The sequence below is a fragment of the Amyelois transitella genome, chromosome 26, assembly GCF_032362555.1.
Source record: "Amyelois transitella isolate CPQ chromosome 26, ilAmyTran1.1, whole genome shotgun sequence".
Taxonomy (NCBI): domain Eukaryota; kingdom Metazoa; phylum Arthropoda; class Insecta; order Lepidoptera; family Pyralidae; genus Amyelois; species Amyelois transitella.
The window spans coordinates 6,040,068-6,062,034 of record NC_083529.1 but is presented as its reverse complement, the minus strand read 5'-3'; the positions used below and the strand labels follow the sequence as shown (position 1 = coordinate 6,062,034).

At 37.6% G+C, this 21,967-nt stretch overlaps 1 protein-coding gene across 3 annotated transcripts in view; it reads left to right on the top strand.

Moving 5' to 3' along the window:
- Nucleotides 1-21,967, top strand: part of LOC106132000 (uncharacterized) — a 110,970-nt gene that overhangs the window by 68,508 nt on the left and 20,495 nt on the right. For 2 of the 3 annotated variants that reach the window (XM_013331296.2, XM_013331297.2), the window contains one exon: nucleotides 834-880. The exons of the other annotated variant lie outside the window; for it this stretch is intronic. The gene's annotated coding sequence lies outside the window, so the exon portion shown is untranslated. The remainder of the gene's footprint in view (nucleotides 1-833; nucleotides 881-21,967) is intronic. 3 annotated transcript variants of the gene reach the window in all.

Sequence of the window (21,967 nt, the reverse complement as noted above, 5' to 3'; positions counted from 1 at the left end):
TAGGCGACGGGCTAGCAACCTGTCACTATTTCAATGTCCTGTCTCAATTCTATCATTAAGCCAAACAGCTGAACGTGGCCTATCAGTCTTTTCAAGTCTGTTGGCTCTGTCTACCCCGCAAGGGATAAAGATGTGATTATTTGTTTGTATGTATGAGAGACATAGCTCCCTTGTCTTAAAATTGTTGTCTTAATTGTGTGATAGTGTGCGCACGATGGCTGCAGAAATCAGGTCAATGAACATGCATTCAAGGCGAATAATTAACAAATTAATTACTTACATACATACATACATATAATCACGTCTATATACTATGCGGGGTAGACAGAGCCAACGGTTTTTAACCGTAATGCCACGTTCAGCTGTTAGGCTAAATGATAGAATTGAGATTCAAATAGTGACGCGTTGCTAGCCCATCGCCAGAAGAATCCCTAGTTTTTAAGGCTATCCCTCAGTCGCCTGTTACGACATCCATGGTATGATGGATCGTGACTTTTTAATGTATCACTATATTAATCTCAATTCTATCATTAAGCCAAACAGCTGAACGTGGTCTATCAGTCTTTTCAAGACTGTCGGCTCTGTCTACCCCGCAAGTGATACATACAGATATGATTATGTGTATGTACTAGAGGTCGCCCGCGACTTCGGCCGCGTTCAGCTACCTACATACTAAATTTCATCGTAATCGGTTGAGTAGTATTTGCGTGAAAGAGTAACAAACATCACAATACATACATACTCACAAACTTTCGCATTTATAATATTAGTTGGAAGAATGTATGTGTGGAGGTTTTATTCTGTTAATTTATTTTAATTCTGTTTTGTTTCAGATTGTTCTCAACGAGACAAAAGCATCTTGTTTAAGTCTGTCAATAAGGTAAATAACCAAAAAATCGAGCAACAAATTGAGAACCTCTTTTTGTAGCCCGTAAAAAATATTAAATTCAATCGCATTATATTATCTGACATCTATATAACAAACTAAAATTAAATTTACATAGATACAAAACAGTCCCTGCATAGCATCAACATACGAGAATGTGCCCATAAAGCTGGCAGCATTTATTGTTTTCTCGTTTAAAATATAGGAATACTAGAGGCCGCCCGCGACTTCGTCCGCATGGAAACCCTATCAATCCCGCGGGAACTCTGGGATAAAAAGTAGCCTATATGTTATTCTGGGTCTTCAGCTACCTACATACCAAATTTCATGGTAATCGGTTCAGTAGTTTTTGCGTGAAAGAGTAACAAACATCCATACATCCAAACAAACTTTCGCCTTTATAATAGTATAGTAGGATAAACCTAATCATCTTTACAAGGCTTACCGAAAATCGGTCGAAATGTTAACGTATGGTATTCAGTAGCAAAACAAAGGTTAAGTATTTCATTAAACATTACCCATTAAGGAGTTAATGCCGCTTACGAAATTGTATTTCAATATATACCTGCTGTGCCGTGTGGTTCCCGGCACCAATAACAAAGAAGAATAGGACCACTCATTCCCATGGAAGGCGACTAAGGGATAGGCTTATAAACTTGGCATTCTTGTTATAGGCGATGGGCTAGCAACCTGTCACTATTTGAATCTCAATCCTATCGTCAAGCCAAAAAGCTGAACGTGGCCTTTCAGTCTTTACAAGACTGTTGGCTCTGTCTACTACGCAAGGTATATAGACGTGATCATAAGTTAGGTTATTTACAAAAATATTATGGCTATATTTCAAAGCTAATTAAGTAAACACGATAATTGATTTAACTTTGACACAACTTTATGTGTCATAAGAAAGGTCAAATTTATTTTATGTTTGTATTAAATGTTAATTATGTATTTAACATACACTGGAGTTTATAGACATTATTATAACCTTTACAAATAATTACTACGAATTTACTTATTGAAATAAATAATGGATGTCGTAAGCAGCGACTAAGGGGATAGGCACATTCATCTCGCGCAAACTTTATACAATATGTGTTAGGTTTAACTGCAAAGGTTGCGGAGGTCAGACGGGAGTCGCTTCGTGTGAAAACCTGAATCAGCAAATACATACATACATATGGTCACCTCTATATCCCTTGCGGGGTAGACAGAGTTTAGAGAAAACTGAAAGGCCACGTTCAACTTCATGGTCCAATGATGGAATTGAGATTGAAATAGTGCCGGGTTGCTAGCCCATCGCCTACAAGAAGAATCCTAAGCTTCTTAGCCTCTCCCTTGATCGCCTTTCACGACATCCATGTTAGAAGACATGGAGTGGTCCTGTTCTAAATTACGGGAACCACAATGTTAGTAATATAATAAGTCTTATACAGGGTGACATTTTAAACAACTACATCCTTTTAAACATAGACTATACCCATGCTTCTGAGCCGTTTGAGCCTATTTTTATTTAAATTAAACGTCATCATTTTCACATTTAAAAAAACACTCAAAAACTACGTTACACGCTTTAATACAGACCAATACTACAAAAAAAAATTAAAACTAAACATGTAAATAAATGTGTGAAAAATAAATTATTTTTCTAGTATCAAGATCAAGTAAAGTACAGAGTTGTCGAGATCGCTCAGCAGAATGAATTGTGTCGTTGACCTCTGAATCTTACGCTTCGCTTTTCCGCCGGCCGGGGTGGGGCTTTTATTTTTTTCGTACTTTCTGTAATATGAACCGATATTTTTCTTTTAACCTATTTAAATATCCTTTAGATGAGTGCACTTAACAGTTAAATTTATGCAGTTGAATTAAAAGTCACCCTGTATATTAAGTGCCATTTTAGTACAACGTGCTACCATACGACATGGCCGACACGACACGACACGCCACTCCGATACGTCTTGTAGTGTAATCGCAGTTTAGAGTTAATTCCTTCCTGGATGAGGTCGATTGGGTGTGGTACAAATAATAGGAGATAACGATATTGTATTTACATAGAAAGAACGAACACTAGAAAAATATTACAATATTTTAGTTATATATTTTTTTTATCGTCTTCTCAACTCGTTTTTAATTTTTGATCTTATTTTTTTATTTATTGTAACGCTTAGGTCGACTTGCTTGAAATTGAACGCTTAGGTTGGCGACATTTTGCCAGGTTAAAGTAATAAAAGATAATTTAAAGATCCCTAGAATCACTACAACCTTTATTAGCGGACCAATTAAACAATTTTTTAAGAGGGTGAGAGTTTGACTATAGATACGAGTAAATGTATGTGTACATTCGATTTTAATTTTAGGGTAATTTTTTTTTAATTATTAAAAATTAAATTCAGCCACACATGCTTAGTTCGACAGAATGAAAATGAAATATTTGCTTTATTTTTTATTCCACCGCTTCAGCTTATGACTTACACATAAAATACTCCTAGAATTGATTGAGACGAGAGTCTAATTTAATGTTAATTGAACGCATTTAACGGGTCTCCCCCCTGATCGTAGTAACGGGGTTTAAACGCCTTAATTGTTTGGATAAAGGCGATCGTCTCAAGACACAACTAGAGACTAGAGATACCAGTGTGTCCTAGGGTTTACGGGATGAAATTAAATCACAAATACCAGCAAATATTATAATTACGAAATTTTTTTTTTGTTTGTTTATTTTCTCTTCACGCGTTAGGTATAGATCTACTGAATCAATTTTGATGGAACTTCCTAAAAACTTTCATACATATAGGTAATCACGACTTTATCTCTAACGGGGTGGATTAAGCCAACAGTCCAAAAGGGCACGTTCAAATAGTGACAGGTTGCTAGCCCATCGCCTAATAGAATCCCAAGATTTGCACAAATATTATTACATATTATATAACGTCTTTTTCCCTTACGGAGTGTACAGAGCCAATAGTCTCGAACAGACTCGAAGACCACGTTCAGCTGGATGGCTTATTGATGGAATTGAGATTCAGATAGTGACTGGTTACAGTCATAATCAATATGTGACTGACTGATCTATCAACGCATAGCCAAAGCTACTAGACCGATCGAGATGAAATTAGGCATGTAAATAGTTGCTATTATGCAGGCATCCGCTAAGAAAGGATATTTGTCATTTACCGCAGGAACTGTAGATAAAGGGTTTTTTTGCCAAGCAGCTGAGCGTGGCCTTACAATCTTTTCAAGACTGTTGGCTCTGTCTGCATCGCAGGGAATATAGACGTGACTATATGTATGTATGCTTTTTTTCTATACTTAATAATGTCCATCATGTTACTATGTAATAAGTAAATTACAATTATATACTTGTATGTGTTGAAAAGATGACCTCAATATTGTTAATTGACCTTTTACGTATAATAAATATCATTGACATAAAATTGAGAACAAAACACATAATAAAATTATTATGTTCACACATCATTTCTTCACGTAATTATAGTCATACACACATAAAAACCTTGATGCGAAGGTTCTAATAGAAAGTCTTTATAAACGGTCAAGTGCTAGTCGGATGGAGAGAAGAAGAATAATGCCTGTGTCTTATGTACACGGTAAAAATTCAGGTAACTGTTTCATTGTCCAATATGAATCAGGTTCCCCTGAAAAGGTTGCGGAGGTCAGATAAGAGTCGCTTCTAAAACCTGACTTCCCAGGGTCATGGGCAAAAAGCACAACCCAGGCTCATCTCCAGAGAGGTGAGGATGTAACCAGGATGATGAAGAAGAATAATTAATTATCATAATAGTTGTGCCCGCGACTTCGTCCGCGTGGAATAGTTATTTTGGGCATCATTGAAGCCCTCAAGGATAAATATGTAATATAGTTTTTTTCACATATTCTATTATTTCTTTGTTCCTCATAGTTGCAGCGTGATGTTATACAGCCTAAAGTCTTCATCGATAAATGATCTATTCAACGCAAAAATAATTTTTCAATTCGAACCAGTACTTCCTGAGATTAGCGCGTTCAAACAAACAAACAAACTCTTCAGTTTCATAATATTAGTATAGATTTAATTGCTTATTACGATTAATAAAACCACGTCGCGGACGAAGCCGCGGGTCAAAGCTAGTATCTAATAAATTTAAAGGAGGCTTGTGTTGCTCCGCCGTAAAAGTACAATAAATGAAATTGATTTGCCTATAAAACAACGTGTGAATATTTTACATCTGATATAGAATGGAGTATGGACGAGGAGAAGATACAGTATGGAGAGCGCATTCAGGTATATACATGCATATAATCGCGTCTATATCCCTTGCGGGGTAGACAGAGCCAACAGTCTGGAAAAGACTGATAGGCCACGTTCAGCTATTTGGCTTTAAGGTAGAATTGAGATTCAAATAGTGAAAGGTTGCAAGCCCATCGACTAAAAGAAGAATCCCAAGTTTATAAGCTTATCCCTTAGTCGCCTTTTACGACATCCATGGGAAAGAGATGGAGTGGTCCTATTCTTTTTTCTATTGGTGCCGGGAACCACACGGCACTTCTTTAAATCAAACTCAAACCTGAATGCGTTCTCCATATGGATTTTCCTCCGTGCATAAACACACCATAAATAGAAATAGCTAAATAAAATATCACACAGCTTGTATCTTAACATTATTCCCATAAAAAAGGATAAATTACGAGCTAGGATCGTAAAAGTTCAAGCAAATTTTATGCGCAAGAGACGATAATAATCTATCTAAAACCTTACATACGGGGCGCTACAAAAGAGGTTAAAATTTTATAAGTTTAGATAAGAAGTAAGGCTAATAAATTTGTAATTCTTCTTTTAGGCGATGGGCTAGCAACCTGTCACTATTTGAATCTCAATTCTGACATTAAGCCGAACAGTTGAACATGACCAATCAGTCTTTTCAAGACTGTTGGCTCTGTCTACCCCGCAACGGATATAGACGTGATTATATGTATGTATGCATGTTGGATAAGATATCTCTCACCGAATTATGTGGGCTACAACCGGAGGTCCCAAAAAAAAGCAAAGTTATTTGAAAAGATTTAATTTTAAAGTAAAAATTACATTTAGTTAATTATTTCTAAGACAATGACAATGATCGAAGTGTGAATCAAAAGTAACATGATTTCCGTATTTCCGATATTGCGAAGCCACCGTTGACGTCATAGCGAGTCACGCGCTGCACGTTATGCCGACGCTGCACCGCGGGCCGTGTGCAGTGTTGTTTTAGGTCAACGCTGCATCGGCGATCTTCATAGATTAGCACCGCGTAACACCTCCCGCCGAAGAACAGCCACCACCGATGATTTTCGTAGTAAATTGAGGTGGGGGTTGGTTACATCTTGTCCTCTCGCTGGGTTCCGGGATGGTGTAAATCCTTTCAGGTTGATCTGGACAGCTTTGTGGATTGTCATCTGTAGTCCCCTTAGAATTTAGCACGTATTTGCGATAGGCAACGTAGCTAACGAGTGCGCATGCACCGAACAATGATAGGTATAGCGGGATCGTAGTGTGATAGATTCCGTAATCATTTGTAGCTTGTATAATATGTGGGGATTCTTGCATAATTTTTGTGTTGGTAGTATGTAAGTGTTCCAGATTTATTGAGTTAAGTTTCAGGGTTGGAGCTGGAGTCTGAATGTTCGTTTCTTTATGGGGTAGATCCATGATTTTGAGCACGTGGCCTTTCAAACGATCTTTCTTGTTAGTAATATGTAGTTGAGATGTTTCTATATAGCAATTCTGTGGTATAGTTAGTAGATAGCTGCCGTTAACTTCTTTGTAAAGGTCTTGTCCGCAGGATAGGTGAATCTTCGTAGGAGATGGGAAGTTTATGGTGTAATATCTGTCATCAAGTTCCTCGTAAGCTATTTGGTCCAAAGTGATCGCGATGGGCTGGCATGTTGGATTCCTTTTCTGTGTGGTGATAAGTTCAGGTATGCAGCTCTGTGATGGGCGGTTCTGCAAACTTCGTTTTTCCTCGCATATAAACCATTTACTAGACTTCGGGCATTCAGCCTCTATGTTCTTGAAATCTTTCTGGAAGATGGCTAGGAAAGGAGAAGGCGGTATAAGGACTTCATGAAATCTGTTAGGTATGATAGATAACTTGTATAAGTCATATATAGGAAGCTGGAAAATTGGGAATTTATATACTATTACTATATTATTTCCTACGTAATATGAACCTAATCTAACTAACTCATAATATTCTCTGATGTCTAAATCAATTATTCTATCTCGGCCATATATAGCTGTCAGTTTGTGTAATATATTCCGTATTTCATCTAAACTAATAGCTGAATGGTGCATAGTAGAGGTTCTTATGAATGCTAAGATGTTTTGTAAACGAGTTAATTCTTGTGAGATAGAATCTACGTTATCGCTAAGAATGATAAGCATCTGAGCTAGATGTGCATATTTTATTAAATCATAATCCCTACTTGCATCACTTTCGTTAATTCTATTAATTAAGTCCGCCATTTTGTTCTGGTTCTTTACTATATCATTGATAATTTTGGAATATTGGGAAGTGAGATCTTTTGTTAAACTAACATGTTGATTAAATTCGGTAGCAAGCCTATGTTCGTCTTCTTCGAGAGCTTTTATTGCGTGATTATAATGTAGCGCATCGGTGTAATCAAGGTTACCTGTAATGCTTTTTACGACACTGCCGAGACCATCTATGAGACCTCTCTTTACACGACCCGTCTCAAAAGATTTAAGTTGCTCAGACACGTTTTTAAGTTTATTTTTAAGATAGTCTATATGAGGCTGGAATAATAAATTAGTTTTATTGTGAAGATCGGGGCTGCTAGTTAATAACTGGTCATTTACGGAGTTAATTTTATCTTGTAAAAGGTCCAAGTTAACATTCTGAATGAAGGAGTGATGATGGGATATGATTTTAGCTTCGCCTAGTTTGAAAGGTAAGATGCCGGGTCCATTGTCTAGGCTCTCAAGTCTTATCTCTTGAGGTAGAGCCATGGGCAGGACCAGGTGAAGGATCAGGAGCGTCCTGTAACAATCGGGCGGTTTTAGGAACCCTTTTAAGTCTAGATTTTGCGATGGGACCACGTTTCTTCCTCGTATAAATATGAATAGGAAGATCCGCCATGACGATATCGTGAGTGTAACGGGGAGCTACTTTTTGCCTAGAAGCAAATGGATTTTTTATGAAAATCTGTTGCTCGGGCGAGTGATAGACTTCCGGCTCACGATTACGATTATGGTTATCCGTAAGCTCTTTGCGGGTTTCGTTACATAACTCGTGAATCGTTTTATATGCTTTGGTCATTTTATCTTTATGATTAGTCGCATATTGTTGCATTAAATGTGCGGATAAATCTAGATCAAAAGGATCGCGTGGGTCGAAATGTCCAGTGATAATTTCTATAGGTTTACACTTCGTGAAACTGTGAATACTACTGTTATAAGCCAAAAGGGCATAAGGCATGAGATTGATTACTGATTCTCCTTTTTGACTGAGCTTGAGAATACGAAGATGTTCTAAAATCGTGGCGTGAAATTTTTCAACAATACCATTTTCATTAGGGGTATTCGGTGCCACCCTATGATGCTGGATTTTATGTAATCTTATAAACTCAGAGAAAAGTTGATTTGTGAATTCCGGCCCGTTATCGGTAACTATAGTAATTGGTATTCCGTGGTGAGTGCAAAATATGAGCAAAGCTTGTACAACACTTATTGCAGTTCCATCCCTTAAGTGATATGCCTGAGCGTATTTAGAGAAGGAATCAACTATGGACAAAAACTTTTCACTCTGAATAGTTAGTAAATCGAGATGCACTGTCTCAAATGGTTTGCTAGAAGGTGGAACTAATTTAAATTGTTGTTTGATAGGGTTGCGATCGTACTTTGCTTGACCGCAAATAGTGCACTCGTTTATAAATTTTGTTATTTGTTCACGCATTTTCGGCCAGTAATACTTATGGGATAGAGCTAAGTAAGTCTCATTAATACCCCTATGATTAGTTTTACCGTCATGATATTTGTTAATGATTTCCTGCTGCCTTAGATATTCTCGTACATTGTCCAGTTCCTTTTTTGTTAGTACTAAGTTCATTGATGAGTTTTTAAAGTGCTTTTGAATGATAGGGATTATGCTGTACATACCTAATGTTGGGTTAATTAATAAGCCTGTCTTAATTTTTGGATGAACGTATTCTTTAATGGCATTAACAACATCCTCTTCTAAAGTAGATTCTGACACTTGTATAGTGATACGGGTGTGAGTATCAAAAGGTTTAGTAACGATCGTTCTGCCTTTGATATCACCTACTATGTTGAAAATTATTTGTTTTGTGAATTTGTTCAAAGGGTCATCAGAAATCGGGACTTCTAGAATGGGATTTTCGTTATCTGTGTGAGCTGTAGCGGTACCAGAGTTATCGATAGGTTCATTAGCTGTGATAGTTCTAGATTCGTCAAGTGAAGGTGTTTTTTCTGATGGGTTAGCTACGATGGACAAAAGCTCCTCATTATTGAGTTCCAATCGCGATAATGCATCTGCATTAGTATTGGATTTACCCTGTTTGTACTCTATGGTAAAATCGTACTCACTCAGCTTTAACCGCCATCTCGTTAATCTGGAGTTAGGCTCCTTCAAGTTCATGATCCATTGAAGGGGCTTATGGTCCGTGATAATTTTAAATTTCCTTCCGAACAAATACGGCCGGAAATATTTGGTGGCCCATACGATGGCTAAAAGCTTCTTCTCAATGGTGCTGTAATTTAATTCGCTAGAATTAAGGGTACGTGAAGCGTATGCTATAGGTTTGTCAGAACCTATTGGACCTTGAGATAAAACAGCTCCGATTGCCACATTAGAAGCGTCTGTTGTTAAAATGAAATCTTTATTAAAATCCGGATATTGTAAGATGGGATCGTTAGTAAGGAGTTTTTTACAATGTTCAAAGCAGTTTATGTATTTTTGATCTAACGTTATTTTACTACCCTTCTTTAAGCATTGTGTTAGAGGTTTGGTTAGTTTAGCGAAATCGGGGATAAATTTCCTGTAATATCCGATCAGGCCGAGAAAACGTTTGATTTCTGTAGGTGTTTTAGGAATAGGATAGTTTTCTATTGCCTTGATTTTGTCTGGGTTTGGCTTAACCCCTTCATTACATATAATATGACCTAGAAAGCTGGTTTCTAACTTTAAAAATTCGGACTTATCCATTTGAATTTTAAAGTTAGATTCCCTCAGTCTTTTGAATACCTTTTCTAGGTTTACTATATGCTCCTGCAGGGACGTGCTAAATACTACGATATCGTCCAAATAGACAAGACAGATGTTGTTAAGGTCTCTAAGGATATTATCCATAGCTCTTTGGAATGTGGATGGAGAATTCTTAAGACCCATGGGCATACGAAGAAATTCGTAATGGCCGCTTTCCACATTAAATGCTGTTTTGTGGATATCGTCAGGGTGCATCTCCACTTGGTAGAATCCACTAGCCAAATCCAGGGTGCTAAAATACTGACATTTACCAAGTTTGTCAAGTACGTCTGTTATATTCGGTATGGGGTATTTGTCGTCAATCGTTTTCTCGTTAACCTTGCGGAAGTCCACAACAAGACGCCATTTAACCTTGCCGGAGGCATCTGCCTTTTTGGGTACAATCCAAATAGGAGAGCTCCAAGCAGAGTCAGAAGGTCGTATAATGTTTTGCTCAAGCATCTTATTAATTTGGTCTCTGACCTCTTGTCTGTGGACGTAAGGATATCTGTAGGTTTTAGTATGTACTGGAATTTCATCAGTTGTTCGGATGCGATGTTTGACTTTATTGTTAAATGTTAATGTCTCTCCCTCAATATAAAATACGTCCGCGTACTTTGCGCAAAGATTTCGTAAATTAGCGAGTTCCTCTGGATTTAAATGATCCGTGCGGAGACGAGATAGTACGGCGTTAACTCGATCAGACGGAATCTCTATACCTTCACTTTCAATACAAAATAGTTCAGCTTCTACTGGACGATCCATTGAGAAAATAACGTCATTTGATGTAGGGTTAGTAACCTGTACCCAACCACGGTTACTTTTTACGGTAGTAAAGCAATTGGATACTAGGCAATTGCAAATAATTTGATCATTTATTAGCACTTCCCCATCTAGCGTATTAATAGGTACTCGGATCAACTTCGAAGAGTTAGCGGATATGATATCCTCGTATAGGTTAACATTACGAGAATCATACATCTCAATAGGTAACTGGGCATGCGGGGTTATTAACAATTTACGGTTAAGATCAATCTTACTAGCCCACTTCTCAAGTAAATCAAAACCTAGGAGTCCATCGAAGTAGTTGTGGAATTTATACACAAATAGATTTATATTACTATTTTCATTAAATTCAGAAAAACAAGGTAAAGTAATTGAATAATCATTCTTAGTAGTGCCGTGAACATTCGTTACTTCGAAGGGCTCGTAGTTTAGTGGTATATGATTATAAAATTTGCTAACTGCTTCCGGACTTATAAAAGACTGATTCGCCCCGGTGTCGATTAGAAACTTAAGTGGGGGATTTTTAATTTGTATGTATCCGAGTTGTCGCTGTATATGAAAATTTAATTCTATTTTGGTTTTTCTGATTTCGAAACCTTTTGAAAATTTTCGGCTTGCTCAGTGACTGTGTCATGGTCTACTTCCTCCACAACCGGAGTACTCTGATAAGAATATGGATCCTCGTAGTATCTTGGGTCCAGATACTGTTCATTATTATAATAGTATTCTTGTTCATAATCTGTGTAGTTATAATCATTGTAATCATTATAATAATCGAACTCGTTAAGGTTAACTTCGCGTGTTTTAAAATAATTACTCGGAGGAGGATTACCAAACTGTCTCCAATCACGACCCGAAGGTGGTAGAGGTTTTGACACAAAATGACTAACGCCGCTCATAGGCTTAGGTGTATTATTGGCATTAAATGAAGGTTGAAACTGAGGCCTAGGAGGTATTTTAAATACATTACTATTTGGGTTATAACCATGCAAGGGAGCACGCATCATTTGTTGAGTACGTGTTAAGCCGCGGGGTGGCTGGTTCATAGGCATGTTAGACCTCCACCCTTGTGTCTGAGGCTGTATTGGTTGCGGTCTATAAGGACCAGCCATGTTAAAAGGTGTAGGTTTTGATGGTCCCGGTACATTAGGAGCGTTAAACAGTGTAAATTTAGGAGTAAAATTATTTAAAGGCAAGTTAAATTGATTACTAGAATGTGCATGAGACCAGTCCTTTCTAGCAGGTCCACCATCATTGCGGTGTTGTAAATATAAGGTATTTAATTCCTCTTGTACGAATTCTAGAGCCTTTTCCATAGACTCTGGGCGCATGCACCGAATTCTAGATCCAAGAGGGTCTTTAAGGCCTCTCAAATAGGCTTGAAGGGTTAATTTTTTGTAAAGCGTTCGTTTAGCCTCGATCGTGGTAGGGACCGTCTCGTGAAGCGAGATAAAAGTCATTATCGTACTAAAAAGATTTTGGCATCTTTCGTAAAACTCCTGAGGACTACTGGACCCTTGAGTCTGCATGGATAAGTCACTGTATAAAGCGGTCTCATCTCGATGGTCAGCGAAATTATTAATTAACGCAGCTCTAACACCATTCCAGGTATTCGGGATACCATTAGCATTTATGTACCTCGCGGCGGGTCCCGTGACCTTATTTAAAATTCCGTTAAGGAGAGCTAGATTAGTTAACTCGTGACCCGGTTCAGCTCTAAAGTAAGTAAGTACCAATTGGTCACATAAACTAATAAATCGAGTTAGTATGTGCGGATTGCCATCGAATTCCGGCACTAATCTAAGAGATTTATAGATCATATCAACTTCGTTATTCGACATTTCGTTTGATTCTAAATTCCTATTCTCGTCTATTACTGCTAGCCTACTTCTATCTCTATTGCTAATATTTAATCTACTGGAACGGGATTCACTTGGATGAAAAATTTTGAAAGCTAAAATAAAACTCACACAAAGAAAAATTAAAAGGCAAATATATCATGCATAGAGATTGAACAAGATATGAAAACGATATATTAAAATATATTAAAAGGATAGGTTTAGGAATGAAAATATATTAGAGGATTACTTAAAAGGTTAAGTGAGCAAGGACTTGAAAGATTCAAGGACTTACAGCATAGCTTTTTCTTGGACGAATCGATAGCTGGATTCACCTCTGGACTGCAGCGCCCGTAGATTCTTGAAGTCTCGATGAAGGCTTGAAAGCTCAACCAGTAGCGATTGGGAGCAACGTTTTCGTAAAAACCGATCGCGCACTGGCTCGAGTTATCCTACCCACTGCGCCAATTATGTGGGCTACAACCGGAGGTCCCAAAAAAAAGCAAAGTTATTTGAAAAGATTTAATTTTAAAGTAAAAATTACATTTAGTTAATTATTTCTAAGACAATGACAATGATCGAAGTGTGAATCAAAAGTAACATGATTTCCGTATTTCCGATATTGCGAAGCCACCGTTGACGTCATAGCGAGTCACGCGCTGCACGTTATGCCGACGCTGCACCGCGGGCCGTGTGCAGTGTTGTTTTAGGTCAACGCTGCATCGGCGATCTTCATAGATTAGCACCGCGTAACACCTCCCGCCGAAGAACAGCCACCACCGATGATTTTCGTAGTAAATTGAGGTGGGGGTTGGTTACATCTTGTCCTCTCGCTGGGTTCCGGGATGGTGTAAATCCTTTCAGGTTGATCTGGACAGCTTTGTGGATTGTCATCTGTAGTCCCCTTAGAATTTAGCACGTATTTGCGATAGGCAACGTAGCTAACGAGTGCGCATGCACCGAACAATGATAGGTATAGCGGGATCGTAGTGTGATAGATTCCGTAATCATTTGTAGCTTGTATAATATGTGGGGATTCTTGCATAATTTTTGTGTTGGTAGTATGTAAGTGTTCCAGATTTATTGAGTTAAGTTTCAGGGTTGGAGCTGGAGTCTGAATGTTCGTTTCTTTATGGGGTAGATCCATGATTTTGAGCACGTGGCCTTTCAAACGATCTTTCTTGTTAGTAATATGTAGTTGAGATGTTTCTATATAGCAATTCTGTGGTATAGTTAGTAGATAGCTGCCGTTAACTTCTTTGTAAAGGTCTTGTCCGCAGGATAGGTGAATCTTCGTAGGAGATGGGAAGTTTATGGTGTAATATCTGTCATCAAGTTCCTCGTAAGCTATTTGGTCCAAAGTGATCGCGATGGGCTGGCATGTTGGATTCCTTTTCTGTGTGGTGATAAGTTCAGGTATGCAGCTCTGTGATGGGCGGTTCTGCAAACTTCGTTTTTCCTCGCATATAAACCATTTACTAGACTTCGGGCATTCAGCCTCTATGTTCTTGAAATCTTTCTGGAAGATGGCTAGGAAAGGAGAAGGCGGTATAAGGACTTCATGAAATCTGTTAGGTATGATAGATAACTTGTATAAGTCATATATAGGAAGCTGGAAAATTGGGAATTTATATACTATTACTATATTATTTCCTACGTAATATGAACCTAATCTAACTAACTCATAATATTCTCTGATGTCTAAATCAATTATTCTATCTCGGCCATATATAGCTGTCAGTTTGTGTAATATATTCCGTATTTCATCTAAACTAATAGCTGAATGGTGCATAGTAGAGGTTCTTATGAATGCTAAGATGTTTTGTAAACGAGTTAATTCTTGTGAGATAGAATCTACGTTATCGCTAAGAATGATAAGCATCTGAGCTAGATGTGCATATTTTATTAAATCATAATCCCTACTTGCATCACTTTCGTTAATTCTATTAATTAAGTCCGCCATTTTGTTCTGGTTCTTTACTATATCATTGATAATTTTGGAATATTGGGAAGTGAGATCTTTTGTTAAACTAACATGTTGATTAAATTCGGTAGCAAGCCTATGTTCGTCTTCTTCGAGAGCTTTTATTGCGTGATTATAATGTAGCGCATCGGTGTAATCAAGGTTACCTGTAATGCTTTTTACGACACTGCCGAGACCATCTATGAGACCTCTCTTTACACGACCCGTCTCAAAAGATTTAAGTTGCTCAGACACGTTTTTAAGTTTATTTTTAAGATAGTCTATATGAGGCTGGAATAATAAATTAGTTTTATTGTGAAGATCGGGGCTGCTAGTTAATAACTGGTCATTTACGGAGTTAATTTTATCTTGTAAAAGGTCCAAGTTAACATTCTGAATGAAGGAGTGATGATGGGATATGATTTTAGCTTCGCCTAGTTTGAAAGGTAAGATGCCGGGTCCATTGTCTAGGCTCTCAAGTCTTATCTCTTGAGGTAGAGCCATGGGCAGGACCAGGTGAAGGATCAGGAGCGTCCTGTAACAATCGGGCGGTTTTAGGAACCCTTTTAAGTCTAGATTTTGCGATGGGACCACGTTTCTTCCTCGTATAAATATGAATAGGAAGATCCGCCATGACGATATCGTGAGTGTAACGGGGAGCTACTTTTTGCCTAGAAGCAAATGGATTTTTTATGAAAATCTGTTGCTCGGGCGAGTGATAGACTTCCGGCTCACGATTACGATTATGGTTATCCGTAAGCTCTTTGCGGGTTTCGTTACATAACTCGTGAATCGTTTTATATGCTTTGGTCATTTTATCTTTATGATTAGTCGCATATTGTTGCATTAAATGTGCGGATAAATCTAGATCAAAAGGATCGCGTGGGTCGAAATGTCCAGTGATAATTTCTATAGGTTTACACTTCGTGAAACTGTGAATACTACTGTTATAAGCCAAAAGGGCATAAGGCATGAGATTGATTACTGATTCTCCTTTTTGACTGAGCTTGAGAATACGAAGATGTTCTAAAATCGTGGCGTGAAATTTTTCAACAATACCATTTTCATTAGGGGTATTCGGTGCCACCCTATGATGCTGGATTTTATGTAATCTTATAAACTCAGAGAAAAGTTGATTTGTGAATTCCGGCCCGTTATCGGTAACTATAGTAATTGGTATTCCGTGGTGAGTGCAAAATATGAGCAAAGCTTGTACAACACTTATTGCAGTTCCATCCCTTAAGTGATATGCCTGAGCGTATTTAGAGAAGGAATCAACTATGGACAAAAACTTTTCACTCTGAATAGTTAGTAAATCGAGATGCACTGTCTCAAATGGTTTGCTAGAAGGTGGAACTAATTTAAATTGTTGTTTGATAGGGTTGCGATCGTACTTTGCTTGACCGCAAATAGTGCACTCGTTTATAAATTTTGTTATTTGTTCACGCATTTTCGGCCAGTAATACTTATGGGATAGAGCTAAGTAAGTCTCATTAATACCCCTATGATTAGTTTTACCGTCATGATATTTGTTAATGATTTCCTGCTGCCTTAGATATTCTCGTACATTGTCCAGTTCCTTTTTTGTTAGTACTAAGTTCATTGATGAGTTTTTAAAGTGCTTTTGAATGATAGGGATTATGCTGTACATACCTAATGTTGGGTTAATTAATAAGCCTGTCTTAATTTTTGGATGAACGTATTCTTTAATGGCATTAACAACATCCTCTTCTAAAGTAGATTCTGACACTTGTATAGTGATACGGGTGTGAGTATCAAAAGGTTTAGTAACGATCGTTCTGCCTTTGATATCACCTACTATGTTGAAAATTATTTGTTTTGTGAATTTGTTCAAAGGGTCATCAGAAATCGGGACTTCTAGAATGGGATTTTCGTTATCTGTGTGAGCTGTAGCGGTACCAGAGTTATCGATAGGTTCATTAGCTGTGATAGTTCTAGATTCGTCAAGTGAAGGTGTTTTTTCTGATGGGTTAGCTACGATGGACAAAAGCTCCTCATTATTGAGTTCCAATCGCGATAATGCATCTGCATTAGTATTGGATTTACCCTGTTTGTACTCTATGGTAAAATCGTACTCACTCAGCTTTAACCGCCATCTCGTTAATCTGGAGTTAGGCTCCTTCAAGTTCATGATCCATTGAAGGGGCTTATGGTCCGTGATAATTTTAAATTTCCTTCCGAACAAATACGGCCGGAAATATTTGGTGGCCCATACGATGGCTAAAAGCTCCTTCTCAATGGTGCTGTAATTTAATTCGCTAGAATTAAGGGTACGTGAAGCGTATGCTATAGGTTTGTCAGAACCTATTGGACCTTGAGATAAAACAGCTCCGATTGCCACATTAGAAGCGTCTGTTGTTAAAATGAAATCTTTATTAAAATCCGGATATTGTAAGATGGGATCGTTAGTAAGGAGTTTTTTACAATGTTCAAAGCAGTTTATGTATTTTTGATCTAACGTTATTTTACTACCCTTCTTTAAGCATTGTGTTAGAGGTTTGGTTAGTTTAGCGAAATCGGGGATAAATTTCCTGTAATATCCGATCAGGCCGAGAAAACGTTTGATTTCTGTAGGTGTTTTAGGAATAGGATAGTTTTCTATTGCCTTGATTTTGTCTGGGTTTGGCTTAACCCCTTCATTACATATAATATGACCTAGAAAGCTGGTTTCTAACTTTAAAAATTCGGACTTATCCATTTGAATTTTAAAGTTAGATTCCCTCAGTCTTTTGAATACCTTTTCTAGGTTTACTATATGCTCCTGCAGGGACGTGCTAAATACTACGATATCGTCCAAATAGACAAGACAGATGTTGTTAAGGTCTCTAAGGATATTATCCATAGCTCTTTGGAATGTGGATGGAGAATTCTTAAGACCCATGGGCATACGAAGAAATTCGTAATGGCCGCTTTCCACATTAAATGCTGTTTTGTGGATATCGTCAGGGTGCATCTCCACTTGGTAGAATCCACTAGCCAAATCCAGGGTGCTAAAATACTGACATTTACCAAGTTTGTCAAGTACGTCTGTTATATTCGGTATGGGGTATTTGTCGTCAATCGTTTTCTCGTTAACCTTGCGGAAGTCCACAACAAGACGCCATTTAACCTTGCCGGAGGCATCTGCCTTTTTGGGTACAATCCAAATAGGAGAGCTCCAAGCAGAGTCAGAAGGTCGTATAATGTTTTGCTCAAGCATCTTATTAATTTGGTCTCTGACCTCTTGTCTGTGGACGTAAGGATATCTGTAGGTTTTAGTATGTACTGGAATTTCATCAGTTGTTCGGATGCGATGTTTGACTTTATTGTTAAATGTTAATGTCTCTCCCTCAATATAAAATACGTCCGCGTACTTTGCGCAAAGATTTCGTAAATTAGCGAGTTCCTCTGGATTTAAATGATCCGTGCGGAGACGAGATAGTACGGCGTTAACTCGATCAGACGGAATCTCTATACCTTCACTTTCAATACAAAATAGTTCAGCTTCTACTGGACGATCCATTGAGAAAATAACGTCATTTGATGTAGGGTTAGTAACCTGTACCCAACCACGGTTACTTTTTACGGTAGTAAAGCAATTGGATACTAGGCAATTGCAAATAATTTGATCATTTATTAGCACTTCCCCATCTAGCGTATTAATAGGTACTCGGATCAACTTCGAAGAGTTAGCGGATATGATATCCTCGTATAGGTTAACATTACGAGAATCATACATCTCAATAGGTAACTGGGCATGCGGGGTTATTAACAATTTACGGTTAAGATCAATCTTACTAGCCCACTTCTCAAGTAAATCAAAACCTAGGAGTCCATCGAAGTAGTTGTGGAATTTATACACAAATAGATTTATATTACTATTTTCATTAAATTCAGAAAAACAAGGTAAAGTAATTGAATAATCATTCTTAGTAGTGCCGTGAACATTCGTTACTTCGAAGGGCTCGTAGTTTAGTGGTATATGATTATAAAATTTGCTAACTGCTTCCGGACTTATAAAAGACTGATTCGCCCCGGTGTCGATTAGAAACTTAAGTGGGGGATTTTTAATTTGTATGTATCCGAGTTGTCGCTGTATATGAAAATTTAATTCTATTTTGGTTTTTCTGATTTCGAAACCTTTTGAAAATTTTCGGCTTGCTCAGTGACTGTGTCATGGTCTACTTCCTCCACAACCGGAGTACTCTGATAAGAATATGGATCCTCGTAGTATCTTGGGTCCAGATACTGTTCATTATTATAATAGTATTCTTGTTCATAATCTGTGTAGTTATAATCATTGTAATCATTATAATAATCGAACTCGTTAAGGTTAACTTCGCGTGTTTTAAAATAATTACTCGGAGGAGGATTACCAAACTGTCTCCAATCACGACCCGAAGGTGGTAGAGGTTTTGACACAAAATGACTAACGCCGCTCATAGGCTTAGGTGTATTATTGGCATTAAATGAAGGTTGAAACTGAGGCCTAGGAGGTATTTTAAATACATTACTATTTGGGTTATAACCATGCAAGGGAGCACGCATCATTTGTTGAGTACGTGTTAAGCCGCGGGGTGGCTGGTTCATAGGCATGTTAGACCTCCACCCTTGTGTCTGAGGCTGTATTGGTTGCGGTCTATAAGGACCAGCCATGTTAAAAGGTGTAGGTTTTGATGGTCCCGGTACATTAGGAGCGTTAAACAGTGTAAATTTAGGAGTAAAATTATTTAAAGGCAAGTTAAATTGATTACTAGAATGTGCATGAGACCAGTCCTTTCTAGCAGGTCCACCATCATTGCGGTGTTGTAAATATAAGGTATTTAATTCCTCTTGTACGAATTCTAGAGCCTTTTCCATAGACTCTGGGCGCATGCACCGAATTCTAGATCCAAGAGGGTCTTTAAGGCCTCTCAAATAGGCTTGAAGGGTTAATTTTTTGTAAAGCGTTCGTTTAGCCTCGATCGTGGTAGGGACCGTCTCGTGAAGCGAGATAAAAGTCATTATCGTACTAAAAAGATTTTGGCATCTTTCGTAAAACTCCTGAGGACTACTGGACCCTTGAGTCTGCATGGATAAGTCACTGTATAAAGCGGTCTCATCTCGATGGTCAGCGAAATTATTAATTAACGCAGCTCTAACACCATTCCAGGTATTCGGGATACCATTAGCATTTATGTACCTCGCGGCGGGTCCCGTGACCTTATTTAAAATTCCGTTAAGGAGAGCTAGATTAGTTAACTCGTGACCCGGTTCAGCTCTAAAGTAAGTAAGTACCAATTGGTCACATAAACTAATAAATCGAGTTAGTATGTGCGGATTGCCATCGAATTCCGGCACTAATCTAAGAGATTTATAGATCATATCAACTTCGTTATTCGACATTTCGTTTGATTCTAAATTCCTATTCTCGTCTATTACTGCTAGCCTACTTCTATCTCTATTGCTAATATTTAATCTACTGGAACGGGATTCACTTGGATGAAAAATTTTGAAAGCTAAAATAAAACACACACAAAGAAAAATTAAAAGGCAAATATATCATGCATAGAGATTGAACAAGATATGAAAACGATATATTAAAATATATTAAAAGGATAGGTTTAGGAATGAAAATATATTAGAGGATTACTTAAAAGGTTAAGTGAGCAAGGACTTGAAAGATTCAAGGACTTACAGCATAGCTTTTTCTTGGACGAATCGATAGCTGGATTCACCTCTGGACTGCAGCGCCCGTAGATTCTTGAAGTCTCGATGAAGGCTTGAAAGCTCAACCAGTAGCGATTGGGAGCAACGTTTTCGTAAAAACCGATCGCGCACTGGCTCGAGTTATCCTACCCACTGCGCCAATTATGTGGGCTACAACCGGAGGTCCCAAAAAAAAGCAAAGTTATTTGAAAAGATTTAATTTTAAAGTAAAAATTACATTTAGTTAATTATTTCTAAGACAATGACAATGATCGAAGTGTGAATCAAAAGTAACATGATTTCCGTATTTCCGATATTGCGAAGCCACCGTTGACGTCATAGCGAGTCACGCGCTGCACGTTATGCCGACGCTGCACCGCGGGCCGTGTGCAGTGTTGTTTTAGGTCAACGCTGCATCGGCGATCTTCATAGATTAGCACCGCGTAACAACCGTACATACATACTTAAATCATGCCTTTTTTCAATAATATTATTCTAATTTATGTAGGGTAGACAGAGCCAACAGTATCGAAAAAGCTTACAGTTATAAGACCACGCTGAGCTAGATTGAGATTCTGATAGTAACAAGTTGCTAGCCCATCGCCCTAATGGAGAATCCCAAGTTTAAAAGCCTAGGATAGTCTTAGATAGCCATCCCTTAGTCGCCTTTTACGACATCCATAAGAAAGAGTTGGAGTACGGCATCCTCCAATATCTACATCATCAAAATGTAATTCTACTATTCTAATATTTATTTGATTATTTGATCAGAAAATAATAATTACAAAACCCAACAAATTTTATTGGAGTCAATATTTGCACAGTTATAATACTTAGGTACACTTTCATTGCTACGTTGATGTCATATTTTGGCTATACCACATTTTAATAATGTTACCTAATAATAATATCTGTATATATTTCTGAATAAATATTTTAATAATTTTGTTAATAGTAAAATTCATGTTATTTCATATCAAAGAAATGCACTTAAATAAATGTATCTACGTATAATTGGTATCGCCTAAAAGAAGAATCCCAAGTTTATAAGACTATCCTTTAGTCGCCTTTTACCACATCCATGGAAAAGAGATATCTGTGGAGTCGTATCCTTTTTTCTATTGGTGTCGGGAACCACACGGCACGTAGAAATATACGTAAATATTCGGGTTAGTAGTTGATTGGCACGAAAATTATTCGCGAATACTACTAATACTACTAACGCGAATACTACAACTACTAACCCAAATATTCGTAGAAATACATTTTTTTTTCATTTTACAAACTCCATAGGAAAAAATGCTGTAATTACAAATAATAATAAGTAAGTAAATGCTTTATTACTCACTAAAGGAGTACATTACAAATATAAAACAGTACAGTACAAAGGCGGGCTTATCGCTAAGTGGGATCTCTTCCAGCCAACCTGACAATAAGCGGATCACATACAAAATTGTGGCAAGGGTGAACAAAAAAATAATAATTATACATGCATACATATTAATCACGTCTTTACCAGGTTAACACGAGTCTTGAAAAGATTGTAACG